Here is an 8,312-nt window from a genome sequence, read left to right as displayed (position 1 = left end):
CATCAAGACATCACTGGGTGATAAGAACCTTCCAGCTCCATTATAATCTTATGGGACCACTGTAGTATGTGTAGTCTGTGATTGACCAAAACATCATTATGCAGCACATAGCTGTATATGACACTCTGGAAAGGAAAAACTGTGGAAATAGTGAAAGGATCTCTGGTTGCCAGGTGTTAGGGTGAGCAGGGGAGCAGAGAATGCACAGGTAGGGCATAGAGGACTTGGGAGCAGTGGAACTCTTCTATATAAAATTCTAAGGGTCGATAATGCCATTGTTTCTCAAAACTCTTAGAACAGGGGTCCTCAACCCCTGGGCCATGAACCAATACCTGTTAGGAACCAGGTAGCACAGCAGGAAGTGAGTGGCGAGCAAGATAACTTCCTCTGTATGTATAGCCGCTCCCCACCCCTAGGATTACCACCTGAGCTCCGCCTCCTGTCAGATGAGCTATGGCATTAGATTCTCATTGGAGCACTAACCCTATTGCGAACTGTGCATGCAAGGGATCTGGGTCATGTGCTCCTTATGAGAATCTAATGCCTGATGATCTGTCACTGTCTCCCATCACCTCCAGATGGAACTGTCTAGTTGCAGGAAAACAAGGTCAGGTCTCCCACTGATTCTACAATATGATGAGTTGTATTTAAATATATATCATAATGTAGAAATGATGTAAATACAGGGAACAATAAATGTAATGCACTTGAGTCATCCCCAAACCATCCCCCCACCCTCTTTGGTCCATGGAAAAATTGCCTTCCACAAAACCAGTCCCACCAAAAAGTTTGAGGACTGCTGCCATAGAATATGTACAGCACCAGGAGTGAACTTTGGACTTTGGGTGACAACAATGTGTCAGTATAGGGGCGTCGGTTTTAAGAGCAGTACGACTGTAGACAGAGTGGTTGATAGAGAGGGATGTTGCTTGTGTGAGGGTGGGGGGTATAAGAGAGCTTGTATCTTCCATTCAGTTTTGCTGCAAACCTAAAACTCTTCTAAAATATAAGGCCCATTTACAAAAATAACACATGCACAAATAGGTGAATCTTAAAACAGAGGTTGAAAATAAATGAAGCAAAACTTACAAACTGAAAAGAAAATCCACACGTCAGCTAAATGCTGAATTATTCTTGAAAAAGTCAACTATAGAGACAGAAAACAGATCAGTCAGTTGTTGGCAGGTGCTGTGGGCTGGGTGAAGGGTTGACCCCAGGGGGCACAGGGAAATATTTTAGAATAATGGAACTGTTCAAAAGATTTATTGTAGTGGTAGTATGCCTGTATATCTTTGCCAAAATTCACTAAATTCTATACTAAAAAGGTGACTTTCATGCTATGTAAATTACACCTTAATTTTTAAAATTTTAGACCTTAGTTTTTTTTTAATGGGGAGGGAGAAAGAAACATAAAACAGGGATAGAGAAATGTTCATTGACATGGGGATCTATAGATATATTGTCTTACTTCCAATAAGTCAATTTAATTTTTTATATTTTTATATATAACAGTTAGGAAAAAGTCTATCACTCACTTCCTTGCAATCTGATATCTGACTGTGTGAAAATCAAAATAATTTTAGTGTTCAAATTTCTCATGTGAGTTAAGAAATGAGTAGACGCCATAAACTAAGCAAAATATATCTATGATCTCTTTCAGAATAAGTGCATTTCATTGATTCAGTGCCCATCTGTTCAAGCCATTCTTTTAGTGTTTTCTTCCCTAAGCATCTTCATAAATTAGTCTGCAAATACAAAGACCAAATGGTATCAATAAAGATAAAGTGAAGACAACCAAGGATGCAGTCACTTGCTGAAATTTAGAATTGGAAGATGGGTAAGTGAACAAACATCCCAACTCCTTATCATTATAAAACATGCTTGGTCCAGATGGGTTGGGGTAACCCACGGGGCTGGTGCAGGATCCTGTCAGCTGCTCTCTTACTGCTGCCCTTTGGTCTCAATCCAGCACCCAATGGGTTAAAACAGGTGTGACCATACTCCTCCATTACTCCAAATGGCCCAGTGATTTCCCATCTCAGAGAAAGAAACCAAAGTCCACACAGTAGAGGAGATGGCCTAACTGCTATATAGAAAAACAATAAAACTGTTAATTGACCCACTGGAAGTAAGACATACCTGTAGATTTCTGCACCAATAAACAGTTCTCTATCCCTGTTTTAGTTCTTCCGTCCTCAATTTTAAGAATTAAGATACAAAATTCTAAAAATGAAGGTATACGCATTAAAAATTAAGGTATAATCTACATAGGGTAAAATTCACCCTTTGATTACAGAATTTAGTGAGTTTTGACAAGGATATGTAGCATTAGTTCTTAAATGCGATGGACCAGTGAGTGCACTTGTCTTCCTCTTTTTTTCTTTGTATTTTATTTTAAAATCATATTGTTTTACAATTGTTTTTAAGTTTTTTTAAAAAATTTTAAGTTCAGGGGTAGATGTGCAGGTTTGTTATATAGGTAAATTTGTGTCGGGGTGGGGGTTGTTGTAAAGATTATTTGGTCACCCAGGTATTAAGCCTAGTACCCATTAGTTGTTTCTCCCAATTCTCTCTCTCCTCCCAACCTCCACCTTCCAATAGTCCCCAGTGTGTGGTGTTCTCTCTTTATTCTTTTCTGTCCTTGAGACTGTGTTGCAATTAACCTGTCCCCATCCCACAGCACTGCTATTGGACGGAAGGCACAGACAACTGGTCTACCGGGATATTGATTTCTAGATGCTGAGAAGCCACAGTTGGGTCTTGTGGCAAGTACTGACCCTCAGCCAGAGGTCTTAGACCTTCAGTTCCATGTACTGACTGGGTAGGACATTTGGTTGTCTTTCTGGGGGATGGATTAGAATACACAGCATGGGAAGAAGAGTGCAAACAGATATCTCTGCTACAGGATGACAAAATGGACACTACCAACATTCAAATGCTTCTTCCCAGAGTGCAGAGTTGTCACAGGAAAGCACTGGCAGTAGCCAGGGGTGAGAGTTCCCAGCCCCTCTCCTCTGCATCCAGGGAAGGCCATGAGCATAGTTCTTGCCACCATGCCCGTGAGCAGAAGCATATTTGTCACTGACAAGCAAGGCAAGAAAAAGTTGACATGTATCCTTTACCCTCTCTTTTTTGGTTGGTGGCAAGGCTCTTGGTGGTAGTAAAAGTACAAGATTTAAGGAGTCTCAGACTCTAAATCACTGCGGTCTGACTAGGACAGTCCACCATGGACTTGGTCTGACTGGGACAGTCCACTGTGGATTTCCAGATGAGTGAGATGAAATTCTTGTTGTGCTGCACCATGGACACCTTGGGGCGTATTTATTGTAGCTGCTCCTATTTCTCTGACACATGCTCTTAGCCTCTTTCCTATTGATAGTCCCTGGATTTTATTTTAAATTAACAATTTTTAATTGCTTAAGTGATAAAGCCTGGCATCCCATTTAGTCATGTCTTAGTCAGCTAAACTGCTCACAAAATACTACAGGTAGAGTGACTTATAAACAACAGAAGTTTATTCCACACAGTTCTGGGGTTGGATGTCCAAGATCAAGGTGCCAGCACGGTTGGGGTCTGGGGTGCCCCTCTTCTGGGTTGGAGACAGCTGACATACCACTGTGTCTTCATATGGTGGAAAGAGGGTGAGAAGGCTCTCTGGGGTCTTTAGTTATAAGGGCACAAATTCTATTCATGAGGGTTCTATCCTCAAGACCTGGTAACTTCTCAGAAATCCCCACTGCGTAACACCATCACAATGGTGTTTTCAACATGTATCATTAGTGGGAGCACAAGGATTCAGTAGATAGCAATGATGAGGACGATGATCTGTTTTATGATGATGATGCATTGGCACCCCATGAAATCATAATACAGAATTATTAGTCCTAGATTGCAGTTTCTATAAAGTGCTCTATGAAGCTGAAAGAAAACCTGAGAACTTGGGAGTGATTGATAAGAAGTCTAGGAGAGGAGCAGGAATCAGATGCTGGAGGACTCTGCAGGCCTGAATAATGGTCACACTAATGAATAAGGAAGTTTTAAAATAAAATTCCACATGCCTGCCCTCAGGAGGCTCATGGATCATCATCCCCAAAGCAGCTTCATCCTGCCAATGCGCACTGGCATAGAGAATTGCTATTTTGGAATTTTAAAAAACTACTTTTGTTTCTATAATGCCCTTTGTGGTATGTGTTTGTTTGTTTGTTTTTTGTTGTTGGTTTTTTTTTTTTTTTTTTTTTTTTTTTTTGGAGAGACTCTCGCTCTGTTGCCCAGGCTGGAGTGCAGTGGCCCGATCTTGGCTCACTGCAACCTCTGCCTCAAGCGATTCTCCTGGCTCAGCCTCCCAAGTATCTGGGCCTATAATGCCCTTTGGACTTGAGATGAACACATTACTCTCAAAGCTATAACATTCTCCACAAGGTGAAAATTTAGTAAACAGTGAATAGCTTAAGGAATTTAAGGAGAGTAAATCCCAGATCTTGGTGAGCAAAATGAGGACAAACAATAAATCTTTTCTTCAGGAGTATTTGGTTGAGTACGTTAAGTCCAAATCTCTTATTGCAAGTAAACTGTGTGGTATCTATTCTTACAGTCAAAGTAAATACAGCTCTTCAAGAAACAACCTGCAGTCATCAGGGACAGGAGTGGCTCCATGAGGGAAACCTCACAGGCCTTTCTGCTGAAAACCTCACAAGTCCTTGGAGAGGGCAGCCCTGCCAGAACCTCAGCCAAAGCAAACCCTGCAGGGCAGTGAATTGATTATAATTTTAACACAGATTTCACAGCCCAGGATTCCCCACTGTTGGTTGCAGGATAGGAAGGCCAGACTGTTTTTTATCTGCCTATTCCCAGGTGATCAAAACGATTCATTATGGCCAATTCCTGAGAGATTGATCTAGAAACCAGAATGCCAATATGTTGAGTGGATAAAGTGACCTAGAACTGAAGAAATACTGCTATCTGTTGTACAATCAATACCACACTTTCCTAGAAGTCAGGCCTTTTGAAAAACTTATTTTTTGGACAACATTCTTAATTTTTCTAAATTCATCAATTATAGTATGTTCTTAGGTCATTTCTCCAGGAATTAAAGGCCCTGAAATTATTTAGCACGTTTCTGTAATATAAACTTACTATTGGCAAGGTCAAAGACAGTGTTAATTAAGCACAGGGTTTACTAGTCTCCATAAAGTTAGTAGACCATTAGTTGAAACTGCAGGCTAATCCAGCCAGTAGCGTAAAAACAAATAAAATTAGTTTATTGTTGAAGTAAGCTAAAAAGTCTTCTAGTCAATATAAATGTTTATCCTTTCCCACAAAAAAACTTTCTTTTCTGATTCATGAAAACGTTTTGATAGTAATGATTTCTTTTTAAATAACTTGTGTGTACATAATCACATTGTCTTTCAAATCAAATGCATGGAATTTTGCTAGCCATTTACTGTGCATCAAGAAATTACTCAGAAACAAAGGCAGCAGTTTGTTTGAAAAGCTGAGAATCATCACCTTTAGTTGCCATTATCAATTAAAAGGGCAACAGTGATTAGCACAGATCTCTTGGTCTTAGCACTAAATTGATGCGCCTGGCGATATGAAACTTGGTTTTGCTTAACTCTGAGCATGTAAATATCAATTTCTCTCCATGAGTTACATTTCCACTGTGAAGTCTGAAGTTGGATTTTCAATGCAAAACTAATTAAGATGTTACAGGCACCAAGTTAATTTGATATGTCTGAAAGCATAAAGAGGGATTATTTTAAAGGTGTTTCAGTGAACACCCAAAGATGATGTATGTGAGTATTTCTCCTTGCACATGTCACAGAGGTGCTGTTTTAGAGTACTGGGAGATTTTTCAAAAGACATAACGTTTGAGTTGTAAAAGAATAAAAATATTGTTCATACAACTTTATTAAAAATTATGTTAGTTCTCATTATATACCACTGATGTGTACTCAGTATTTTATATCTAATATTTCAGTGTGGGATAGATATCATATGATAGTAGATACCAAATAGTGCATATTTACTGTTACTGTCCCTACTTTCCAAATAAGGAAACTGAGGCTCAGGATAGATAGATAACTCGCTTAGTTCACAAACTCGGAGAGTAGCAGAGTCAGAATTTGCTCTTCTCCCTTGTGTGTTAACTAAAGACACACTACCCTTTTTAATTCCAACACTTTCTGGCCCTTTTCAAAATGTACTGAAAAAATAAATTTAACAAAGTAAGATACAAATTACTATGCGAATTGGGAGTGAATTGTCTGGGGTACTTCGGGTAATACATAAACCTGACAGTCCAGTGACTGACTACTGAGTGACCAGGTTGATTTCTGGTCTTTCAGGTGGACCCATTTCATGAGAAGTCACCACTATAAAGTGGGGACATCCATAAATAATTACATATGTTACTTCACCTTTCCTGGGAATCAGGGCAATTTTGCATTATGTCCACATTGACCATTGGAAAACATTAAAAAATTCTGAAATAGACCCACACATCTGTGGACAATTGATTTTTGACAAAAGTGAACATAAACTAAACCATAGACTTAAGGTCGAAGACCAAAACTATAAAATGTATAGAAGAAAAGATCAGAAATAAAATCTCAATACATGAAGTCATCTATGCTATGAAACCAGAAACAGAATCGATACAACAAAAAATACATTAGACTTAATTCAAATGTAAAACTTCTGATCTTCATAGATGGTGCTCAGAAAATAAAAATTCAAGCCATAGACAAATAGAAAATGTTTTCAGTACATTTATCTGACAAAATAATGATATCTAGAATATACAGAGAATTCTTATAACACATTAATAGGAAGGCATCAATCCAATAAAGATAGTCAAAATATTTGAAACCATTTAATATGAAAATATATATAAGATGATCAATATGAATGTGAAAAATGTTCGAGATCTTTACTCATAGAGAAATTACAAATTAAACCCTAATGAGATAATGCAACATACACCCTAGAGTGGTTAAAATTAAGAAGAGTGACAACACATAGTGTTGATGGGGATGCGAAGCAACTGAAACTCTTACACATTGCTTGTGGGGGTATAACATGGTAGACATATTTTTGAAAGCAGTTTGACAGTTTCTTATAAAGTTGAACACTTATATAACCTATTAACCAAACATTCTACTTCTAAAATTTAACCAAGAAAATAAGGCATATATTCACACACAGACTTTTAAATCAGTGTTCATAGCAGACTTATCCATGTATCCCAAAACTGAAAATAACCTAAATGTCCATTATCTGGTGAATGGATAAACAATTTGTAGTGTATCCATATATGTAATACATTGCAGCGATAAAAAACCAATAATACTCAGCGTCATGAATGAATGTCAAAACATGATGCACTATGCTGAGGGAAAGCCAAACTTATGCTCTGATTCTCCTTACATGAAATTGTAGAAAAGGCAATACTAGCCTACAATGGCAGAATGCATGCCAGACGCTGGTAGTTATCAGGGGTAGAAAGGAAGACTGCAAAGAGGCACAAGTGGACATTTTGGGATAGAAAAGCTCTTTAACTTGAGCATGCTGGTGATTGCACTGATGTATACATTAGTCAAAGGTCATATAAACTATACAATTAAAATGTAGGCAATCCATTAAATATCAACTATAACTGCTATAAATTTTATAAGAATAACTATACAGTTAATCACTTTCACCTATCAGATTGTCAAAAATTAAAAAGTATGACAACACATTTTTTGTTGAGACTTTGGGAAAATGGGCACCTTCACACACTGATGATCAAAATGAAAATTGGTTCCATGCAATATTCAGCAAGCCTACTTAGCTTATATTCTTAGCTATCCTACTTCTAGTAGTTTACCTTGAAGATACACCTCAATACAAATATACACATACACAAGGTTATTCGTTGCAAAACTGTTTATAATTGCCAATTATTAGCAACAACCAAATCCCCATACACAGGAGTTGAAAAAAGAGTATATACATCTACACAAGGATATATGCCAAAGCTCTTAAAATGAGTGAGGAGCATCCCTATGAACTTACATGAAGTCATTTTCAAGGTATATAGCTAGGTGAAAGTAAAGTGTAAGTATCTATGGTTTGTGACCTTTTATATGATAAGGAGGAATAAGAAAATAAATCCATAACTACTCACACCTGCATAAAACACAGGATGTATAAACAAGAAACAAATAGGAAGTAGGGTCAGAAAAGTGTAGAAGATAACATCTAGAAAAGCATATGATTTTGCATAGTTTCACGTTGCAATGATGTCCATGTATCATATATACAAAAATATA

At 37.8% G+C, this 8,312-nt stretch overlaps 1 long non-coding RNA gene across 1 annotated transcript in view; it reads left to right on the top strand.

The window, feature by feature from the left end:
- The first annotated feature begins 338 nt into the window (after nucleotides 1-338).
- The window catches only part of LOC108527966 (uncharacterized), a 30,917-nt gene continuing 22,943 nt past the window's right edge, over nucleotides 339-8,312 (top strand). The window contains exons 1-2 of the long non-coding RNA XR_001884989.1: nucleotides 339-389; nucleotides 1,661-1,837. This is a non-coding gene — a long non-coding RNA (uncharacterized LOC108527966). The remainder of the gene's footprint in view (nucleotides 390-1,660; nucleotides 1,838-8,312) is intronic.

This window comes from Rhinopithecus bieti, unplaced genomic scaffold, assembly GCF_001698545.2.
Source record: "Rhinopithecus bieti isolate Rb0 unplaced genomic scaffold, ASM169854v2 scaffold_3948, whole genome shotgun sequence".
In the NCBI taxonomy this organism is placed as follows: Eukaryota; Metazoa; Chordata; class Mammalia; order Primates; family Cercopithecidae; genus Rhinopithecus; species Rhinopithecus bieti.
This window is presented reverse-complemented; position numbering and strand designations above follow the sequence as displayed.